We start from the raw sequence: 24,270 nt of genomic DNA, 5'->3' as shown, positions 1-24,270 counted from the left end.
TAACAACAGTGATTTTATTTTAAAATACTGTCAAAAATTAGCTATGAATATCCCATCAAACCAAAAGGTGCTCATCAATGTGTGTTGAGCCGCAAAATCTTGCATCTCAAGCAAACCTTTCTTTCTCTGTGATACAACAGTTTAAAATAGCTATTTCTTTCTTTTGAGACTCAAGTATTGTTTCTGTAACATATGTCAGACAAACTGTATCACAGAAGTGCAAATACAACAGCATAAATACCACTGTCTGTAATTTGTGCAGTAACCCACTCCTCAAATATGTATGTCCACACTGCAGGCCTACTTAATATTGTCAGCTGCAGTTAATAAACGAATAGAAATAATACTTTTTTGTGAGAATGATGTAAACAACATAATGTTGCAAAATGACAATTAGATGACTTTAAGGTCAAAATGTGGGATTTTCTTAGTTTCACATATATTTAATATCCCCTTTCATTTTAATCTCATGTCTGAGAGACATATCTAATTACAGTTATAAGGTGATTTCATGTACTTCAAAACTTTAATCCATGTATTTCAAGAAAAGTTTCTATAAATGGAAACAACAAAAGTTTATCTCCCTCATTCATTACCTTCATTTATTTCGACCTCACAGAATCTTTGATTTTTGTTGAGGATATAAGAACAATATATTTTGTATGTGTATGCGCGTGTGGCAAAGTATTCCACACAGAGTATAATAGACCACAATAACAGTGTGTTATATACTCTGTGGTGTTACCTCGACAGCATACGCTTATGCACCATCTTATGTAATCATGCATGTTAAAATATAGCTTTTCTCATCCCTGCAATTTAATATTCAGAATAACTTATCTTTCTGTGTCAGTACCCATAATTTTTCAATTATTACTCCTAAAATATTTATTTGGCTGTAAAGTATTTGAGAAGAAAAACTGCCAGTATGAATACTAACAATAAGTACTGTTCTTTTTCAGGCCCTTGAATAGCAGCCACTGTGCTAATTATTAACACACAATCTCATATATCTTCCATGTCTAGTACCCCTGTTATTGTATATGACAATGCTCTATCAAATACTCTTGTCTATCAACATTCATGAAATGATAGGGCAATATGTCACACCTGAAACTGAACATGGAAATAAGCCTTATATTGTCAGCTGTCTTTCATCTGAGCCCTTTGGCATCATCTGCACTCAGGAACATTGATCAACCAGCTGTAATTCAAAAGTGAAAGACAGCTTATAAACAGCCAAGAGACCATGATGCTGATGCATTATGAATAGACTTTAAACAAGAACAATAATGATGGAGAGAACGAGGGAGATGATTTCAACTGTCCAAGAAATATAAATGAATATTAAAACATGTACCAAAAGGTACTGCTCTGTAGAATCTCGACTACTATGTAGGAGTAACAGAACAAATTTGTTATTCATTATACATGTTACAGGCACTGTATGTGGAGCTGGATCAGAAGCAAAAGGCCACTGTCAGTTTTCTTATAGATTGGTAATAGCACAGTGTTATTGTTTTACGTATTTTCTATAATCATAAAGCAGTTTAAAATATATATACTGCATTTAATGCACTTGTAGTATTTTTTAATTGTAAGTACTGTGTGAAATTAAATATTTTGACTCCCATTATGAATAATTTATTTTTCAATAATTTGATTTCAGGCTGTTTGGATTTTTGAGCCTCACTGCATCACATTCCTCTTTTGTCAGTCTAACTCCCCTCTTCCTTAGAACTGCAAGATTTATTTTACTTTTTCGTTTTTCCTCCAAAACTTTTCCTTAGTTTGTAAAATTTTTTCCCCTTCCTGTTTCAGTGATAATGTATATTCTTAATTATCCTTATTTTAACTACTATTTTGGACCCACGTCTTTCTCTAGCCCTATGCAGCCATTCCCACACAAATTCAAAGCTAATTGCCACCATACCTCTTGGTAAGGTAAAGGTAGGTAAAGTTCATGTTCTAGATAGATCAATAGGGCCTGACCGAACACCATATCATCCTCTGACAATGGAGTCATTGGATGCAACATTGTGGGGTTTGGGGTCAGCACACTGCTCTCCCAGTCGTTGTTGACCATTCCTTTGCACTCTCTTTTCTTTCTGATTCAAGTAGCCTTATTTTGACCTGTATATTCTTTTTTGTTGCTCCAAACATCATGCTTCTCCTGAGTTGGAAACTTAAGTCCTGTAATTTTCAACCAATAGTTTGAAAAACTCTCAAACATACAACTGTGTGAAGTGGTGCCTCATATCTGGAGGTTATATTGTATTAGAATTTCTTTCACAGGCAACATTCCTATCAGCTGCTCCATTCAGGCACAACTCATGACCTGCCTCCACTGCTTTAATTCAGCTAGTATCTCTCTCCTACCCTCTAAACTAGATAGAACTTCTCCTGCACACCTTGATGGACTTGCACACCTGCAAAAAGGGTATAGGAAAGAAATAGATTACCAACAGCCTACATGTAACAGAATATTTCACTATGCAGTATTATGGTTCCTGATAGACACAACTTGTTGCCGTCCAAACCAGAAAATCTTTCTTCTAATCCCTAGCGTTTATACCACCTGGAACAGCATCAACTTTTTTCAGAATTCGGAAAATTATATTTTATTATTTAACTCTGTGATTGGATGCCTTTCATGACGCCACATTCATCAAGGTAATCTAAGGGAGAGAAGTTGTGTGCGCCTATGTCTGTGGACCACATACACTTTATTTTGTGTTTTACTAAATTAGAACTACTTGTGTATTATATCCTCTGGTGTGGAATTTGAGTATCAGCCCGCAACTTGCCTAAACAACCAATGAGAAACAGCCTAAAAACCACACTCAGGCAGGCCAGCATACAAGACCACAGTCATTAATCAACCTTCCTGTCTCACATGCTAGCAGGCTGCATGTTACCGCTGTGGGAGGTGTGAGCAGGTGCCAAACTTCTCTGTCAAGTACACAGTTTCAATCGTTGGCAATAATTATTGTATGTTTGCCTGTCTCTGAACTATTCCTTTCGTCCAAAAAATTATGAGATCTACATGTCAGCATTACATAATATGTATATCATAATTCCTGATTATTGTGTAGTTTATGGGAGTATATCTTCCTGTGTTTGATATATGTCCTGATAGTCCAATTGTTTTGGCCAACATATGAGGGCATGCTGAAAAGTAATACCTCCGAATCACCCTGGTTATGAGCACATTTACCCCACCAAGAGACCAGTTTGTTGGTGCCGTCATTGTAGAATGTCTGTTGACGGAGCCACAACCGCACCTTTGCTTGCCCCGCTTCATCACTATCAAAGTGAAGTTCTTGAAGATGTTCTTTTAAGTTTCGGAAACAGATGAAAATCGGATGGGACGAAGTCCTGCCTGAATGGAGGATGATCGCTCACGGTGAACCAGAGGCGTCAGATTGTTGCAGATGTCGCAGTGCTCCTCTACGGTCCGGCATTGTCATGCTGAAGGACGTGTGGACAAACTCTTCAGACTCGAAACTCGATTCCAGCATGCTATTTCTCAGGCACCAACATACCGCCACGTTATATGATACCTCTCGGAACCCTCTAGCGGCAGAAGTTTTCAGATATGTACACACGAATAGAGATGTAGAATGTTAATAACGTTTGTTTTATTTAAAAACTTTAAGAATTTTCTCAAAAAAAAATCGGAGGCATTATTTTTCAGCAAGCCCTCGCAGTTTTCATCAATCATCTTATTGCCTTCGGAATGTAATGACACTGGATTTTTACCAGTTACAGTACAGTTCATTTCATCTAGTTCAAAACGTGCCACATATTCTCGCTTCAGCTTTATGCACCTCATGTTACGACAACCCGATGCGACGTTGAGTGGGAAGGAACGGCTGGGTGCTGGGCCGCCAGCGACGACACGTAAAAGTGGCTGCCCATCACTTCAGTTTCGGAGAGTTGCCACAGCAGGAGGCTGTCACAACCGAGACGCTGACAGTAGCTGTAGCTTACCAGGAACCAACTGCTATAATAACCCTCTTCGCGAGACGCGCGACTTGTCAGGCAGCACCCGTAACTTCAAAGCCATTAATATCGTGCATGAATCTGTTTTTCTTCCCGCGTCACGTTTCAGGCCATCATTTTGCTGTAATCAGGTGGAACTGAAAATCACCGTATAGCCCCAAATACAAGCCGCACCCTTCATTTTGTGGGGACAAATGGTTCAAATGGCTCTGAGCACTATGGGACTTAACATCTGAGGTCATCAGTCCCCTAGAACTTAGAACTACTTAAACCTAACTAACCTAAGGACATCACACACATCCATGCCCGAGGTAGGATTCGAACCTGCGACCGTAGCAGTCGCGCGGTTCCGGACTGAAGCGCCTAGAACCGCTTGGCCACCGAGGCCGGCTTTGTGGGGACAAAAAGAGAGAGCAATACAATAGAGAAAAAAATCGTGTCACATTAGCCATTTGCAAAAACTGTTCACAATACGGCCATTCTTATACATATTTTTTATATTATCATGTAGGTAAATTACTGATGTAACTATTAACTTCATTACCGACATTAGTTTATTCACCGTCAGTATTTTCGCCATTCTCGTTCCGAAGTACTCTACGGTGTTCCGTTCAGGGCAGCGGGCACGCAGCATCACTTCAGCCATACTTTTGGAAAGCTTTTCTATTACACGTACTGTTCACATAACAAATTACTGAGAGTTTCAAATTTGCATCATAACTGCGCCAAATTCCGAAGTTGGTTGATGATTTTATTTCGTCCATTACTATTCACTGGTGAAGACTAAACTACACTATTTAAATAGAGAAAAACTATGCCTATCCTGTCGTGTTACATAGCGGAACTCTGAGCACGATAGTGACGAGTACTCTAAAACCGAAGATAAAACTGCACTTGCAGTGTTCGCGGCCTTTCTGTTGTATGTTGTGTTGTTGGTAACGGTTCTCATGAAGAATGAGGGGAAAGGAACACGACGAATCAGTAATCGGATGTCGTAGCCAGTCGTAATCTCCTGTGCGTCGTTAATGAAATTAGTTTTTTCAATAGCAGAAATTTATGTGGAAATCGCGATGTATTAAATAAAAACAGCCAAATACTTGCGACAACAGTATCGATATTGTAATAGTCACGCACAAATATGACAAAGGAAAAGTAGTTCATACGTGAAAAATAACATTCAATACCCAGCTTTCGTAAATTATTATTACACCCGTCTGCGTTTCACACAATTTGTTGAAGCTGCAGAATAATATACACAAGAAATATGTTCGGAAGTCTTTTATGAAAGTGCTTGTGTGGCGGGTAACCTTCTACGGAAGTGAACCGTGGACGATTAAGAGTTCAAATAGAAGATAAATGAAGTTTTTGAAATGTGGTGCTACAGACGTATGCATAAGATGAGATGAGTATATCGAATAACTAATGAGGTGGTAGTGAATCGAATTCGAAATAAAAAAAGGGCACAATTTGATTAAAAGCAAAGACCGGTTGATAGGGCAAATCTTAAGAGGTATCAAGGAATCGTCAGTGTGGTAATAGGAGGAATCGTAGGAAGGAAAACATTGTACAGGAAGGTCAACGCTTAATTCACGTGGATATAGGTTGCGGTAGTTATGCAGAGATGAAGAGGCTTGCACAGAACATACTAGCTTGGAGAGCAGTCTCCCATTATGAACACACTTCTCGAAATTCATGCAAGCAGATAATTGTCTGAAAATGAATACATTCTAAAAATTGAATTCCTCCGAAAACTATTGACGCCTTGGATGCATGCAGTGTGGGCAAATCGCAGCTGTGTTCCAGCTCTGACACTGCCTGCCACCTTATTAATAACGTTTATTCCGAAGTTTCATTATTCGTGTAGCAATCACTTATCAGCACTTGTTCCGCTAGCGACGGCGGTTGATGAAATCACTACCGAAATGACAGGTGTCCCACAGTCCTCTACTCCGACGATTGAACAGTGGAAGGGAGCTGTGAGTTCAGCAATTTATCAAATCACGTCTGAACAGAACTAACTTGAATATTACGGTGGATTCTCGCAATTTCATATAAACTGGCGGCGACTTTATTATGAAACAGCATATGCACTGTAGCACCTATTTAGGCGTCTAAAATTTCCACTTAACGACCGTAACTGGTCGTTGTAGAGCAATAACTCGACCAAGGGAATTCCGTGAAACAGTGGCTTCTGAAATAACGAATATGCTGAACGGTTGAAAGTAGGTACTCAGGAACCTGCTTAAGACAGATTTGCTGTTGGGACCAAGCCTAATGATGATTCACTCGTGCATGTTAACTCTTTTTCCGTCACCGCTATTCTACGTTACGTTGTTAACGTGGTGACACAGATTTGTAATTCCCATTCGGCTACGGAGGTCCTTGAGCTTGCATAGAACTATGAACGTAGTTTGACTTCAGATATCATGTCTCCCGTGTCACATTTAGCTCTACATCAGGATTCTCTGTAATGGTCGACGTTCTCTGTTACAAATAGTTTTCGTTCCATATTACCGTGATTACTGTAGCTCCCTCTATAATTGGCTGGATATGCCAGTTCAAAAGTCGGAGGAAGGCAAGGGTTTACCGCATCTAATACGACTACACCCAGTAAAGCACTGTGGTATTCAAACCAATCTTCGCTTCAAATACTTTACGGGAATGCAGCTGGGTGACATCTTCGACAACCGTCGATGTACTGTCAGAGGTCATCCAATGTAATATAACAACGCTTGGATTCCGGCACGCACCTCCAGCTATGACGGTAATGTTACTAAGGTAGCAGTTGAAATTAAATTAGCAAGTGACCTTATAAATAGAGATAGACATTTTTATTGAAATTCTGCATAGAAACCTGATCTCTCCCTTGTCAAAAAACAGTGGAAGGAAGTTAATGCTACATCACCCGTTTGTTATTAATATTCACTATCCAAAACTTCTGAGAACGCTCATCTTAGGTTTTGTGGTGGCGCTAGTGTTTACAGAACGCGCGATTTTGTGTGTGCGTGTGTGTTTTCCGGATATGCTCTGGATACTGTGGTTTTAAATTCCCTCGCACAGCGCTCCTTGATGCATTTGTGCCCTGAAAATGATAGGGTGTACATCTGTTCAAATGTCTGCGATTGTCGAAAACTTCACCCGGACATTCTGTTATCTGAACATTTTATACGCCAGTAGAAACTCAGATTTCACCCTTCTGGTTAAAAACTACTTGCTGACATCGTAATGGCATGAATCGTGTAGGGCGTCCCCTGGGGTACCTCCGCAGTCACACCTGACACACTGGTATTCTTTGATACACTCGCTTCAAATAATCGGTCTTAAACAAAATGCTCTCGTTTAAAGTTAGTACGGTGATTCCAGTATGCATTATGGACATTTGGTCAATTCCATGGACGAACGCGCAGTATGATGCCTAAAACGCCGAAACAAATAAATAGCAATCACTCCACACGACTACCGGATTCACAGAGGAAGACTGCACTGCACAGATGACAAAATGGTGGATATCGAAATAGATGACAGAGAGATAGAAAATAGGAAAGGCCGCTGGACCTGATGGGATACCTGTTCGATTTTACAAGAGTACGCGAAGGAACTTGCCCCCCTTCTTGCAGCGGTGTACCGTAGGTCTCTAGAAGAGCGCAGCGATCCGAAAGATTTGAAAAGGGCACAGGTCATCCCCGTTTTCAAGAAGGGACGTCGAACAGATGTGCAGAACTATAGACCTATATCTCTAACGTCGATCAGTTGTAGAATTTTGGAACAGGTATTATGTTCGAGTATAATGACTTTTCTGGAGACTAGAAATCTACTCTGTAGGATTCAGCATGGGTTTCGAAAAAGACGATCGTGTGAAACCCAGCTCGCGCTATTCGCCCACGAGACTCAGAGGGCCATAGACACGGGTTCCCAGGTAGATGCCGTGTTTCTTCGACTTCCGCAAGGCGTTCGATACGGTTCCCCACAGTCGTTTAATGAACAAAGTAAGAGCATATGGACTATCAGACCAATTGTGTGGTTGGATTCAAGAGTTCCTAGATAACAGAATGCAGCTTGTCATTCTCAATGGAGAGAAGTCTTCCGAAGTAAGAGTGATTTCAGGTGTGCCGCAGGGGAGTGTCGTAGGACCGTTGCTGTTCACAATATATATAAATGACCTTGTGGATAACATCGGAAGTTCACTGAGGCTTTTTGCGGATGATGCTGTAGTATATCGAGAGGTTGCAATAATGGAAAATTGTACTGAAATGCAGGAGGATCTGCAACGAATTGACTCACGCTGGAGGGAATGGCAATTGAATCTCAATGTAGACAAGTGTAATGTGCTGCGAATACATAGAAAGAAAGATCCCTTATCATTTAGCTACAATATAGCAGGCCAGCAACTGGAAGCAGTTAATTCCATAAATTATCTGGAAGTAGGCATTAGGAGGGATTTAAAATGGAATGACCATATAAAATTAATCGTCGGTAAAGCAGATGCCAGACTGAGATTCATTGGAAGAATCCTAAGGAAATGCAGTCCGAAAACAAAGGACGTGGGTTACAGTACACTTGTTCGCCCACTGCTTGAATACTGCTCACCGGTGTGGAATCCGTACCAGATAGGGTTGACAGAAGAGAGAGAGAAGATCCAACGGAGATCAGCGCGCTTCGTTACAGAATCATTTACTAATCGTGAAAGCGTTACGGTGATGACAGATAAATTCCAGTGGAAGACTCTGCAAGAGTGACGCTCAGTAGCTCGGTACGGGCTTTTGTTGAAGTTTCGAGAACATACCTTCACCGAGGAGTCAAGCAGTATATTGTTCCATCCTACTTATATCTCGTGAAGAGACCATGAGGATAAAATCAGATAGATTAGAGCCCACACAGAGGCATACCGACAATCTTTCTTTCCACGAACAATACGAGACTGGAATAGAGGCTGGTCCCGGCGGAGGTTCGAGTCCTCCCTCGGGCATGGGTGTGTGTGTTTGTCCTTAGGATAATTTAGGTTAAGTAGTGTGTAAGCTTAGGGACTGATGACCTTAGCAGTTAAGCCCCATAAGATTTCACACACATTTGAACATTTTTTTGAACTGAAATAGAAGGGAGAACCGATAGAGGTACTAAAGGTACCCTTCGCCACGCACCGTCAGGTGGCTTGCGGAGTATGGATGTAGATGTAGATTCTGATTCTAACACACAAAGAGGCTGCGCTTCTAAACGCTGATGCTTGCAACTCGATGCTACTTCGGCGGCATGCTTATTATAGTCATTGCTTGCTGACGTAGCTTCTCACTTCTTCACATGAAACTGTGTAGACTCTGACCTAGGACTTCCAATAGAAAAAAGGCTTATACGGTGAAAAGGAACCGACCCCAGGACATCAGCATTAGTAACCACTGACGCTAACCATAAAACCATGGAGACGGTCTAACTACAGTCGAAATAATGAACGTAAACTAGCCGTAAGGCGGAATGTCACCTTCAAAGTGTAAATATGACCGTGAGAAGGTGCAACAGGATCTCCGCGACGATGGTTACAGCAGCAAGCGCAGACGTAAGCGTTAAATGGCGAACGACGGCCACAGGAAAAAATGCCGGCACCTAACGGTCTCGCTCATCAGCTTCTACCGATTACAATTAGTCGAATGCCGCCGCGACCTTTCGTGCCGTTCACCAATTACAATTTCCCGTCTATTACGACGACAAATGGCGGCGACGACGTTTGTGAGCTGTGTTCCGCTGCGCACAAACAGACAGGGGAAAAAAACCGGTCATTGGAGCACGCCGAGTATTCCAGACGCACGAGGACGAAGGACGATGCGACAGCACTGGCATTTCTTGTTACATGTGCGTAAGTGTCGCACACATCTGTTTCTCTCTCTCTTTCCTTGTTCGTCGTTCGGGAATTGCATGCAGGCTTTAAGTCCCTTACTTCTACGAGTATTTACTAAGCGGACGAACACAAATTACACATCGAAGAACATTAAGATTTTTTTGCCTTTACTTGTGATACGGAATTTATATGGTAAACACAAACAATGTTCCTTGAAACACTGCAAAAAGCACGAATATGTTCAGTACATTCCTTGAAATGTTTATCGGCGTTCGCCTGAACAGTGGGAAACCAAATATGGGTGTCCAGACGAGGATTTGAATGTCACTACTTCTGAACACGATTGCAATGTCTCTCGCTCGGTAACTATAGTCGAATCTTTATCAAAGGATTATATCTCTTTTATTTCAGATTTGCTACCACTCTGGTAGTCAGAGGAGAACTACATTGTGCACTTGATGGGCACATTCAACGCCATGATCAAGGGACTTGTTGTTAGTGGACTACCAATTCGAGTCTTCTTGTCTGCGTTTATCGAAGTATTGTATTGAACTGGGAAAAAATGAAATTTATGGCACAACTTGACTTAAAGAAGGGACATCCTGAGGCATCAACAAATAGTTGGTTTGGCTATGGAGGGAAGCGGGGAGGATGATTCTAGAAAACACCAGTCGATGAATACGGCAAACAAGTTTAAACGGAAGTAGGGTTGAGCTGTTACTAGGAGATCACGAGGCTTGCACAGGACTGAGTAGCATGGAGCGCCGCATCAAATCAGCTTTCAGAGTGAAGACCAGATCTACAATAACAACGCGGATATCTGTCATGTTGAAGGAAGGGAGGTAATTATTGTTTCGCAGAATGTGATAGTTCGGCGCGACATATAAATGGGGTACAGACAAACATCTAATTCGATGTCGCTCACAGCATGGGCAATACACGTCCTCTCAGAGCATATGATCATGGCCAAATCATGAGTGCCAGGCGACCGGGTTGCAACATTCTCTATATCGTGCAGCCATTAGCATATTATGGTCCACTATATCAATTATGCACACCATAATTCACTATCCATACCGTTTCAAAAATCGGTTCAAATGGTCTAAGCACTATGAGACTTAACATCTGAGGTCATCAGTACCCTACACTTAGAACTACTTAAACCTAACTAACCTAAGGACATCACACACATCCATGCCCGATGCAGGATTCGAACCTGCAACCATAGCAGCAGTTCCAGACTGTAGCGCCTAGAACCGCTCGGCCACACCGGCCGGCCACAAAGGAAGAGAATCGAATCTAATGCTGCGAGACGATGGGAAGCACACGGATTGTAATGCAATTGTGTCTTCGGCCAAATAAAACTGTGTTCTTTCAGAGGGGAATTTTTCGTTCACAAAATGTAAGCAATGCTGAAGAGGAAATTATGTAGTTTATAAGCGGATCCGCGTGGTTCGCAACTGTACTAAATTAATTAAGATTAACAAATCGTTTATTAATTTCCTTACTATGATATCGCACTTGCGTCCTAGATGAACTACGCCCAAGAGGTAAAGACCGGGACGATGTAAGTTCAAAATGGTTAAGTCTAAAATCAACCTACAAGTACGGTTCACAAGTTTCTACTTTCACAGAGTCGCCATTAAAGGCTCTGCGATTTCGCCTGAGTACAGAAGCTGCTGACTGTTTTGTTACCTTTTCATTTGTATTGTTATGAATACACAAAAACTACTGTCTCGGAGGTTACAGCGGCTGACCGCTAGCTCTTCACTTGCGGCGGAAAGAACGTCCCACTGACATGGAAATTTATTCGCAGATTGCGAATTCCTTAACAACAGCTGTATTGGCTACAGAAATACTGTCCAGTGGCGACATATGAAAATTTGTGCCGCACTTGGCCTCGAACGCAGATTTCCCGCTTGTCACTGGCTGTCGCCTTAACGGCTTCGGGTGTCCGTGCACGCTCCCCGGACCGATCCAAACCTTCATTGTCACAGTGCCTGCACCCTTACACCGAAGTCCACTAAATTCGTCCACTACTGGGTAGTATTTTACACCTAATACACCTAATGTCAAAGAATTCGCAATCAGCGAATAAATTTCGAATCATTTTGTATAGCTGTGGATCTTCAACAGTGTCCGCTCTTTGAAGACAAGTATACATGGCCTACCGACAGCCTGATAACTGGCTCTGTCCGCAGCAATGCAGGTCCCCACGCATCGCAGGGTCAGGCGAAGGATGTCCACGCAGCCAGTGCCCACGCGTCTGAACAATGCTGGGCGGACTGGATGCCATTCGTCGCGCCATATTGCTTCACAGTGACACCCAACTGGGATTATTACCACCTGCAACGGGCGGAGGTCATCTCTCGTTAGTCTAGTGGATACCACAGCGCATATTAACAGAAGTATTTACGACTGGACGATAGGCTGTAGGAGGATTTACGCGAAAACTGGCCGCACCATAACAACACAGTGCTAGCGCAATTTAAGTCCGCTGGCAAATTACTTCTCTGAAGTCGATCGCCGGCTTGTGAATAAAAAAAGAGAATCGATCAAACATACAGGGTATCCCAGGAGGAACAGTCGATATTCAGGGATATAACTGGTATGATCATTCGAAACAAAAATGTCTGGTAAACATGGGCTCCAAAATCAATATCTTAAGAGCTATGAGCACTTGTTCTCCTTAAATACTGTGAAACAAATTTCTTCTTCGCTTTCCATATTTTGAGAGAAATCAGAACGGAACAAAACAAGAAAAAATGTCCAGTAGTCATGAACTGTTAAGAGTGTACTTTAAGAGCTACGTGCACTTGTTCGCCGGCCGGAGTGGCCGTGCGGTTCTAGGCGCTGCAGTCTGGAACCGAGCGACCGCTACGGTCGCAGGTTCGAATCCTGCCTCGGGCATGGATGTGTGTGATGTCCTTAGGTTAGATAGGTTTAATTAGTTCTAAGTTCTAGGCGACTGATGGCCTCAGAAGTTAAGTCGCATAGTGCTCAGAGCCATTTGAACCATTTTCACTTGTTCATTTTGGCTACTGTGAAACACATCTCTTCTTCTGCACAAGTGCTTTTAGCTCTCAAGCTGTGCATTTTAGAACCCATGTCTAATAGCCCATTTTCTTCGATTGATCATTCCCGTCATCTCTCTGAATATAGACCATTCCTCCTGTGACACCCTGTATAGAGGAATTTTTTACACGGGTTGCTGTTCTTCCAGGCTGATTCATGTGGAAACTCAACAGCCTATGCGGTTGGTAATAGGCAACATGCTGTTGCTTTTTTATTCCTCCGCTTAGTAACTTTTTTTTTACGTGCTGTTACTTTCACTTCAAGTGCCCAAGAGGGCTTGCAAGTTGTGTTACGTCTGGATAAACAGTTTGTACGTCTCAAATAAATTAAAGCAGCAAACATCGTCAACTGACAGAATGGGAAACCCAGTGGTTGTGAAAGCAGTTCGATTTCCAAAGCCGAATCAGCTTCATCGAAGGTGAAATCACGATTTTCTGTCGACAAAGTCCTAGCGACAGCTTTTAAAGGCCGAGGTACTGAGTAAGATGTTTATCTGTACAAATGTCATAGCACCATATTTCTGTGACACAGAGCAAAGATGGAACATGCATACCAGTACTATATCGGAATGCTACATTATGTTAAGTTTCAGTACTGAAGCAAGGGGGGAAAAACTGGATTGGAGAGTTGAAGGTTCCCTCTAGCGTCAACATTAAATTATCATCAGTAAATAACAAACAGAAATTTTCAATTGGCAACGACATTCAAAACATAGTGCGTGCGTGATTAAAGATTGTGTCAGCGAATTTTAATGATTAAAGTATTCAAACGCTGGTCATACTATGCCACAAATACAGACGTACTTCTTACAAGGGAACCTCCCCATCGCACCCCCCTCAGATTTAGTTATAAGTTGGCACAGTGGATAGGCCTTGAAAAACTGAACACAGATCAATCGAGAAAACAGGAAGAAGTTGTGTGGAACTATGAAAAAAATAAGCAAAATATACAAACTTAGTAGTCCATGCGCAAGATAGGTAACTTCAAGGAGAAAGTGAGCTCGTGAGTGCCGTGGTCCCGTGGTTAGCGTGAGCAGCTGCGGAACCAGAGGTCCTTGGTTCAAGTCTTCCCTTGAGTGAAAAGTTTACATTCTTTATTTTCGCAAAGTTATGATCCGTCCGTTCGTTCACTGACGTCTCTGTTCACTGTAATAACTTTTGTGTCTGTGTTTTGCGACCGCACCGCAAACTTGCAGTTAGGAAAATATTAATTGACCTTGTTATTGAAGTCGCGAGCTATATTTACTGGATTGATATTGCCCACGGAATACATCTCACGTATTTAATGCACTCTCCTCCAAAGTAGCGAACAGTCAACAGCCAGCCAGGGAGCCTCGTTAGCAGGAATACTCTCTCTTCCGTGCGCTGTAGTCGACTGAGGGTCGTGTTTCCATGTTTGTTTAGGTGTAGCGTCCCCATACTACGGCGCAGTTACCTCGCATCGGGCGGACAGATAATAATTGTCTGAAAATAAAAAATTAAACTTTTCACTCGAGGGAAGACTTGAACCAAGGACCTCTCGTTCCGCAGCTGCTCACGCTAACCACAGGACCACGGCGCTCATCAGCTCAGATGCTCCTTGAAGTTGCCTATATTGCGCATGGACTACTCAGTTTATATATTTTGCTTATTTTTTTCATAGTTCCACACAACTTCTTCCTGTTTTCTCGATTGATCTGTGTTCAGTTTTTCAAGGCCTATCCACTGTGCCAACTTATAACTAAATCTGAGGGGGGTGCGATGGGGAGGTTCCCTTGTTAGCTCTGTAGGAATTGTATTTTTAAGGATGTATGGAAGGGTCTCTAAGGTGGCGTAGGTTAGTGTTGTTAAAACCGCAATAAGTACTTGCCTGTCATCTTGAAATAGACATCAGCAGGGTATTAACTGCCATGGCGAAAAAAAGTGCGCAAGCGCTAGGCAATGTTCCTCAGTTCCAGCACCATGACAATGGGTTACTCTGTTGACAGGTGGCGAAAAGCAGTTCTCTAGCATCGATTCTCAAACCTTGCTGACGCCGTGTCCCACGTCTCCGTCAATCAAATTGTCACCTGAGCAGACATGGACAGTCCTCTTGATATAACAGTGCCAGAAAAAGGAAGCATTAGCGACGAGACGCGACACAGCTTTCACCTTAAGGGATCCGGCGCAAGTCGTGTTAAAATCACCGAGACTACAGGGAAGAGCGCAAGAGAAGAAAGAAACAGCTACTTTGTTCCTCCTGTTTCGGAAGTTCACACCACAAATTATTTTCTATCTACTACTCCGCCGGTATCAAAGAGAACTGGCCGAAGTTTCTCGTTTGTATTTCACAAGGCACAGAGTTCAAAATGGTTCAAATGGCTCTGAGCACTATGGGACTTAACATCTATGGTCATCAGTCCCCTAGAACTTAGAACTACTTAAACCTAATTAACCTAAGGTCATCACACAACACCCAGCCATCACGAGGCAGAGAAAATCCCTGACCCCGCCGGGAATCGAACCCGGGAACCCGGGTGCGGGGGCACAGAGTTGTGAGCCAAAAATTGTTCTTGACGTTCTCAGATAAGAATAACATGTCTACTTGAACTCAGAAAGGTTCACGAAAATGCCAACAGATCTTAGAAATTTTCAGCAGAATGGCGCAATTTCGCCAGTTTGCAAACACCCGTCCGGCCGCGAGAGGGAAAGAAGGAAGATATGTAAAAGTTTCACGTATCTGAGACGTGTAAGTATGGGCCGACAATACGCTTGTTCAGCTCGAAAATAATGGGAGAAGATAGTTCCGTAGCTTATTCAAGTGATCACCGCGGCGTTCGCCTTATGTGATTTAGTAACTCACGGAAAACTTTAAGATGCAAAGCTGGACGGGTATTTGGACTCCTGACTTCCTGAATACGAGACTAGTGTATTAAACGCAGCTGTTGGTGATAACAATAACGACTACCAATCAGAAGTGAGAAATGTGGTGACCAGAAGACGTCTTGTAGGAAGCTTAAACGTAAGCCAGCTTCCTCAGGTGGCAATTAATAGTATTAATTGATAGATAATAGAGAAAATCAATTTTTTCCTATTTCGCTTTCCTTCGGCCTGCACAAAAACCAACTCAATTTTCGGCACAACTGCGCTGATTGAAGCGGAACCTCTGAAATCCGGCCTGCACAGCGTTCTTCAGTTCTGGCAGCGGCAGGGGGCGCACGCCCGGACGCCTGGCGCAGCTCGCTAAACAGTCTGCGGTAAAACGCTGCGGCCTCTGCTGCTGACGCGGCCGTCATGCCGGCACCAGCATATCTGCCCTTCTGTCTGTTGCTACTGCGCAATTGCCCGACGCCGCCGCTGCCGACCTCGCCGACGCATTGGACGATTTACAAAACATGCTGCTGTGTCTCAGCAGCACAATGGGTCACACGTCCGGTCTCGGTTTGCTAATGCTCAGCAGTATAGTAAGTCTGTGGTGCCCTCTGTTCTTCATACTTTGAAAGTGAGATTCCCACTGCGGCGAAAATCTGTATTTTGTAGAACAAGCCCGATGTGTGCAATGAAGAATAGTAGAACTATGAATGTTCTCAATGCACATAAATCGCCAGCATTATCAGATTGTTCGGTGACGCTGCTGTTGTCCACAGATCAAATGTCGTCGTTGCACGATCGTAATAAATTGGCGTTTAACGTACGATCGTGTACGACTGAAGGCTGAGATGCTGAGGTTCACCCACTGTATGGCCATGGACTACCTCAGCCTGGGCGAAAATCAACCTCGTGCAATAAATGATGATTCTATTTAAATGATGACAAACGGAAGAGAATGCCGGGAATGAAATCAACAGTATCCAATTACAAAATTAATTTTACAGGTTTGAAGAGTGCCATATTGTTTATATATCTAGGAGCAACACTAACAATAGATACGAATGATATCAAACATAAAGTCCATAGTAGTAAGAGTAAATGGAAGGGTTAGGCTCGTTGGATACTGCAACCCATTTAAAAGGAAACCACATACAAGACACTAGACTGTCCCTTTCTAGTAGGCACGACAGCAGACATCGAACTATTTTACAGAGGTACGGCTAGAAAGTGTAGTGTCAATAATGAATTAAATAATGACGTTACTGAACGAATTACGTTTGGCTCATTATGTAAAAACCCACACCATTTGAATATTTGAATAAATTCTTGAAACGCGTTATGCTACGTATGAAAAAAGGCAACTGTCGCGGTAAATTTATAATTTTAAATCATTACTGGCTCATTGGCACGCCTTCTAGAAACGACACTGATAATAAGTGAAACGAAATATCGAAGATACTCGGAAACTTAAAAGGAAATCTTTGGAAGAAAAGCATCATTGTTCTCACTACCGCTGTATGGTAAATTTCGAGAGAGACAAGACGGGTGGAAGACTATATGACAGTTATTCTGCTGCCACCGCGTATCTCGGGCAGGGATATGATAAACAGAGATTAGAGCACTTACTGTCATTTTCCCCGGCCTCAATAGGTGAGAGACACACGGCTACTAATACAGGTAACATGTATCATGTGCAATGAAGTATGCAGTGATTTGGGACTACATATCTACATGTGTGCTATAATTTGGATGACGCCTTAAGTTACTCCTCTTTTTTGTTTTAATTTAGCATTTACATTTTCGGGCATACAGAAAGTACATCCGTGTAGGAATATATGCAGTCTTTCGATACATCCACCAGTGGTTTTATTTACTTGCGGCACTGATTTCCTTACTTCTAATTTGTTTTGTACATCTGATAACGTTGATTATGAGTTATAATCTAATGTACGGACAGGACAGACACACAGCATCGGTGAACTCGATTCGGCGATCCCTGATTAAATAAGCAGCGACGCTGACCCGATACGTAGTCTCTCAGTTCTGCTAATTTACGTATCTCCATTGACGTGAGATGTGAATACGCTGACAACATATTAAAACAAAAGCATACAGAATGACTGCATATTATGCTACTAACTCTGTCTTTTCTTGTAGAACAAAGCATTAGCACACTGCAAATGAAAAATAAATCCAGATAACAAAGTAAATACTAGTTCCAGAAGACGGCTATGTTCACACCACGGAAGTTAATAGCCACCGACAGGAAGGAAAGAGTTTAATGTGTCGTCGACATCGAGATCATTCTGGTGGGGAAACAAATTGGCTGTGGTCTTCTTCAGGAAATCATCCCACCACACGCTTGAAGTAATTTAGGGAAAACAAGGGCAAACTAAACCAAGAGTGGCTCGACAGGAAGTGAAGTACCGAAAATTAGTCGAGGTTGTTAACCACAGTGGCACCTCGCACGCTCGCTGAGTAACTGCTACAGACAGTAATAACTTTAATCTTTCCCCAGTGAGTACTTTTTATACCAACAGGAAATTTAGGGATTCATAATATCCATTCGTACGGCATCTACAAGGCCTCAATCAAATAAACATAATCAGTGTGTAAGATTCAAGGTCCTCTGTACTACCAATGCTAGGAGCATGAATATACGGCGAAGATGACGAACAGGTACAGAGGACAATTCTGTTTGCGAGGGCGTACTGAAAAGTAATGCCTCCGATTTTTATGTGAAAACTTTTAAAGCTTTTGAAATAAAACACATGTTGTTGATATTCTACATGTTTATTGTTTATATCTACGTATTTATTTCTCAACACAGTCATTCTGGCAACGAACGCATCTCTCACGACGAGAGACCATAATGTTGACAATGTCACTATGGAATATTTGACTTTGTTGACGGAGCCACAACCTCACTTCTGCTTGTACCACTTCATCACTAGCAAAGCGAAGTCCTCGAAGGTGTTTCTTAAGTTATGGAAACAGACAAAAGATCGGATGATGCTACGTCGGGACAGCATGTTGGATGATCAATGACAGTGAACCCAAGGTGCCTGACTCGCAGATTGCGAAGCGCTCGTGTGTACTCTGACATTGTCATGCTGAAGGACAGTGTGTTGCATGTGTGGACGAACTCTTCAAATTTGAAACTCGATAACAGCACGCAGTTTGCCATGCACCGACATACACTCCTGGAAATGGAAAAAAGAACACATTGACACCGGTGTGTCAGACCCACCATACTTGCTCCGGACACTGCGAGAGGGCTGTACAAGCAATGATCACACGCACGGCACAGCGGACACACCAGGAACCGCGGTGTTGGCCGTCGAATGGCGCTAGCTGCGCAGCATTTGTGCACCGCCGCCGTCAGTGTCAGCCAGTTTGCCGTGGCATACGGAGCTCCATCGCAGTCTTTAACACTGCTAGCATGCCGCGACAGCGTGGACGTGAACCGTATGTGCAGTTGACGGACTTTGAGCGAGGGCGTATAGTGGGCATGCGGGAGGCCGGGTGGACGTACCGCCGAATTGCTCAACACGTGGGGCGTGAGGTCTCCACAGTACATCGATGTTGTCGCCAGTGGTCGGCGGAAGGTGCACGTGCCCGTCGACCTGGGACAGGACCGCAGCGACGCACGGATGCACGCCAAGACCGTAGGATCCTACGCAGTGCCGTAGGGGACCGCACCGCCACTTCCCAGCAAATTAGGGACACTGTTGCTCCTGGGGTATCGGCGAGGACCATTCGCAGCCGTCTCCATGAAGCTGGGCTACGGTCCCGCACACCGTTAGGCCGTCTTCCGCTCACGCCCCAACATCGTGCAGCCCGCCTCCAGTGGTGTCGCGACAGGCGTGAATGGAGGGGCGAATGGAGACGTGTCGTCTTCAGCGATGAGAGTCGCTTCTGCCTTGGTGCCAATGATGGTCGTATGCGTGTTTGGCGCCGTGCAGGTGAGCGCCACAATCAGGACTGCATACGACCGAGGCACACAGGGCCAACACCCGGCATCATGGTGTGGGGAGCGATCTCCTACACTGGCCGTACACCACTGGTGATCGTCGAGGGGACACTGAATAGTGCACGGTACATCCAAACCGTCATCGAACCCATCGTTCTACCATTCCTAGACCGGCAAGGGAACTTGCTGTTCCAACAGGACAATGCACGTCCGCATGTATCCCGTGCCACCCAACGTGCTCTAGAAGGTGTAAGTCAACTACCCTGGCCAGCAAGATCTCCGGATCTGTCCCCCATTGAGCATGTTTGGGACTGGATGAAGCGTCGTCTCACGCGGTCTGCACGTCCAGCACGAACGCTGGTCCAACTGAGGCGCCAGGTGGAAATGGCATGGCAAGCCGTTCCACAGGACTACATCCAGCATCTCTACGATCGTCTCCATGGGAGAATAGCAGCATGCATTGCTGCGAAAGGTGGATATACACTGTACTAGTGCCGACATTGTGCATGCTCTGTTGCCTGTGTCTATGTGCCTGTGGTTCTGTCAGTGTGATCATGTGATGTATCTGACCCCAGGAATGTGTCAATAAAGTTTCCCCTTCCTGGGACAATGAATTCACGGTGTTCTTATTTCAATTTCCAGGAATGTAGTTACGTTACACACCGCCGTGTTACGTGCTACAATTCAGAGCCCTCTAGTGGCAGAGGGATCCAATATGTAGACATGAATAATTAAGATGTAGAATGTTAATTAAGTTTGTTTTATTTAAGAAGCTTTACGAGTTTTTACATAAAAATTCGGAAGCGTTTATTTTCAGCACGCCCTCATAATTGATTTCCTGAACAGGAGTGACAATTAAAAAAGTGACAAAGAGGCAAACAAAGTGACTGGCAGTGTCAGAACAATCCGTGGCGAGTGGATTCAGATGCAAAAGTGAAATAATTACTATAGGTTAACTGGTGAAGGACGGAACCGTCATGGTGAAGCTATTTCCTGCGTTCCCTGACAGAATAAAGCAGCAGCAGTCCTTCAAATGCGAAGGCAGTTTCTGCGATGACTTTTTTTTCTGAACACCAAGAGGCAAGCGCCAAGATAGTTACAAGACAATCCGACTTTTCTTTGCCAGCGGGTGATAACTGATACTCTAATTCAACTTCACAATGTGAAATATTTCTGATATTTTTCTTCTAGTGTTTTAAAAAGAAACTGTTTAAAATAGAGCTATACAGTTCTTCTTCAAAATGTTTTACACACAACGAGTAAAAACGTGTGCAACCTTCAGTGGCATAAGGTAAAGAAGAACGTCGTGCCCAAAAGGTTGGCCTCATTTTCCCAGAACCTATACAAAAACCATGCATTTCGCGGTTATCACCACAATGGCGAAATTTCCGAAATTAGGCTTATACAGGAAACCTCTGCTCGTGTCCTCTTGGCCAGGCATCATACGGCAAGTTACCCAGTGTTAACGTAGATGCAGAGATATGTTGGTACTCTCAAATTAGCTTAACTGTCTAGCTTCAGGCAAGGAAGGAGGGACATACTAGTAACGTGCACATCGTGTAAGCTTCGTGCTGTGCGCCGCAATCTGTTGCCTTCGACATTTACATTGCTGGTTTGATCGGGATAGCGGTTTGTCTACAAGCGCCTGAAAAAACTGTTCGTATTTTCGACACGTGTCTTCCATTAACGTGCCACCCAGTTCCTTTACATGCGGTCACTGACCGTACGAACAAAATGGCGCATACTTGCTCATAACTTCAATCGTTCTTAAAAAGAAGTTATGTAAGATGAGAGAAGAATCTGAGCGATATGTATGGGAAACAGATAACAATGTCACAAACAAATGTAGAAAACAATGCAGTCATCACAACCGATAAGAAAATCTTCACGTCTCACGATCTTGCAAATGTTAAATCTCTCATTAGTGCATGTCGTTAAATCTACGTTGACAAAACACAGCCTAAAGCACTTGGAGAGTATGGGATATTGTTTCCCTTGGTTAGTGGAACAGAGAAATGAGCGTGTTGTCTGTACCTGACTGTCACTTAAGTTCCCTGAGCATCTCCGTTAACACCGTTGTCTGAATTCCTTCTGATCAGCTTCATTGAGAATCTTCAACACTCCAACAGCACGCAAGAATAAGTAACGCGAGAACCATGTCTGCTAGTAGCATCCTTGCATTCGTCCTCTTGACAACTGATTTCATGTGTTTGTTTCGTTTTACATCGCGACTTAACATTACATCTAGATATTTAATTTATACGACAGTCCGTAAGTTAGTCGCTAAAGTTGTAAGCGAATACTACAGGACATTTTCTTCGTTTATGTGCAGTTGCTTACATTAATACATATTCAAGACGACCCGCCATTCTAAACCACCTTACACTAAATACGCGACTGGAACAGAAAAGGGAGGTAATGACAGTGGCACGTAAGGTGCCCTCCGCCACACACCGTTGGGTGACTTGCGGAGTATAAATGTAGATGTAGATGAATAAGGAAAAGTATAGCTGCATTTAAATGAGTGTCAACAATAATCTAACACCGAATTCAATCCGTTCTTTGCGTCAATTTGAATTGATACGTGTCACATTAGTGCTTCCACACATCAAAAAAAGTTTTGCATCACCCCTGTTCCCAGAACTCCTGAAAATAGACATTGACTGTGGATATTGTATCACAGACAGAGTCCCTTTGACCGTTCAGAGATGTCACTAAACCCGCCCAAAGAAGGAAACAGCCATGCATTAGCAGCGCCTACTAGACGGAGGGGGTCCGACAGCCGATCAATTCCAGTCATTCCACCAGGAAGGAGGGACACAGCTCGTGTTGTCTGTAGTTCAATCATGCCTAGATGGTCAATACCGCGGTTCGATCGCGTCCGCATTGTTACTTTGCGCCAGCAAGGGCTCTCAACAAGGGAAGTATCCAGGCGTCTCGGAGTGAACCAAACCGATGTTGTTTGGACATGGAGGAGATACAGAGAGACATAAACTGTCGACGACATGCCTCGCTCAGGTCGCCCAAGGGCTACTACTGCAGTGGATGACCGTTACCTACGGATTATGGTTCGGAGGAACCCTGACAGCAACGCCACCATGTTGAATAAGGTTTTTCGTGCAGCCATAGGACGTCGTGTTACGACTCAAACTGTGCAATAGGCTGCATGATGAGCAACTTCACTCCCGATGTCCATGGCGAGGTCCATCTTTGCAACCACGACACCATGCAGCGCAGTACAGATGGGTCCAACAATATGCCGAATGGACTGCTCTGGATTTTCATCACGTTCTCTTCACCGATGAGTGTCGCATATGCCTTCAATCAGACAATCGTGGGAGACGTGGTTGGAGGCAACCCGGTCAGGCTGAACGCCTTAGGCACACTGTCCAACGAGTGCAGCAAGGTGGAGGTTCCCTGCTGTTTTGGGGTGGCCGTAGCAGCTGTACGATATGTGAATGCCATCCTCCGACAGATAGTGCAACCATATCGGCAGCATATTGGCAAGGCATTCATCTTCATGGACAACAATTCGTGCCCCCATCGTGCACATCTTGTGAATGACTTCCTTCAGGATAACGACTACAGTGGCCAGCATGTTCCTCACACATAAACCCTATCGAACATGCATGGGATAGATTGAAAACGGCTGTTTGTGGACGACGTGACCCACCAATCACTCTGAGGGATTTACACCGAATCGTCGTTGAGGAGTGGGACAATTTGGACCAACAGTGTCTTGATGAACTTATGGATAGTACGCCATGACGAATACAGGCATGCATCAATGCAATAGGACGTGCTGCTGGGTGTTAGAGGTACCGGTGTGTACAGCAGTCTGGACCACCACCTCTGAAGGTCTCGCTGTATGGTGGTACAACATTCAATGTGTGGTTTTCATGAGCAATAAAAAGGGCGGAAATGATGTTTATGTTGATCTCTATTCCAATTTTCTGTACAGGTTCCGGAATTCTTTTGGTGTGTGTATTTTACGCGTGCCAGAGAAGACTGGCTACACCACAATGACCAACGTAGTAGACGGCAGCGAAGAAACACCGGCTGAGCGATCGAAGCAGGAGTTGCAGTCCACAGCATAAGACTGACCAAGGGAGGCGGTGGTTAGGGCCGTGGACAAGTGGTCAGGAAGACCGGGTTCAAATCCCCGTCATGCCATCCTGATTTACGCTTTTCGTGGTTTCTCTACGTGATTTTCGGCAAATAACGGTCCAGTTCCATTAAAAGCAGCGGCCAATTAGCTGTCCCCACCCTCTAAATTTGTGCACCGTCTATAATTGCTTTGACGTTGACTGGCCGTTTAACCCCAATCTCATTCTTCCTTCTTTCATCCCTTGTTCCTCCCTCTAGTGAAGGCTTATCGTCTGTTAGTCACGGAAATTAACATGAAAATCGAATATGGTACAATAAACAGTCTAACAAAGGTCCCGAAGTGCTGGTGTGAGTTTTATTAGGACTGATGCCAAATTTACGTACAGGCAAAGATCTTTCTGGAATGATTCAAAAATGGTTCGAATGGCTCTGAGCACTATGGGACTTAACATCTG

At 43.6% G+C, this 24,270-nt stretch overlaps 1 protein-coding gene and 1 long non-coding RNA gene across 2 annotated transcripts in view; one reads left to right on the top strand and one right to left on the bottom strand.

Moving 5' to 3' along the window:
* LOC126236814 (uncharacterized) overlaps nt 1–1,571 on the top strand; it is a 67,020-nt gene extending 65,449 nt beyond the window's left edge. Inside the window, exon 3 of the long non-coding RNA XR_007544986.1 lies at nt 963–1,571. This is a non-coding gene — a long non-coding RNA (uncharacterized LOC126236814). The remainder of the gene's footprint in view (nt 1–962) is intronic.
* Nucleotides 1–24,270, bottom strand: part of LOC126236813 (unconventional myosin-XV) — a 498,803-nt gene that overhangs the window by 58,531 nt on the left and 416,002 nt on the right. The gene's annotated exons all lie outside the window — the stretch shown is intronic.

The sequence above is a fragment of the Schistocerca nitens genome, chromosome 2 (genome assembly GCF_023898315.1).
Source record: "Schistocerca nitens isolate TAMUIC-IGC-003100 chromosome 2, iqSchNite1.1, whole genome shotgun sequence".
Lineage (NCBI taxonomy): Eukaryota > Metazoa > Arthropoda > Insecta > Orthoptera > Acrididae > Schistocerca > Schistocerca nitens.
Note: the sequence above shows the minus strand (reverse complement) of the source record. Positions and strands in the feature narration are given on the sequence as shown.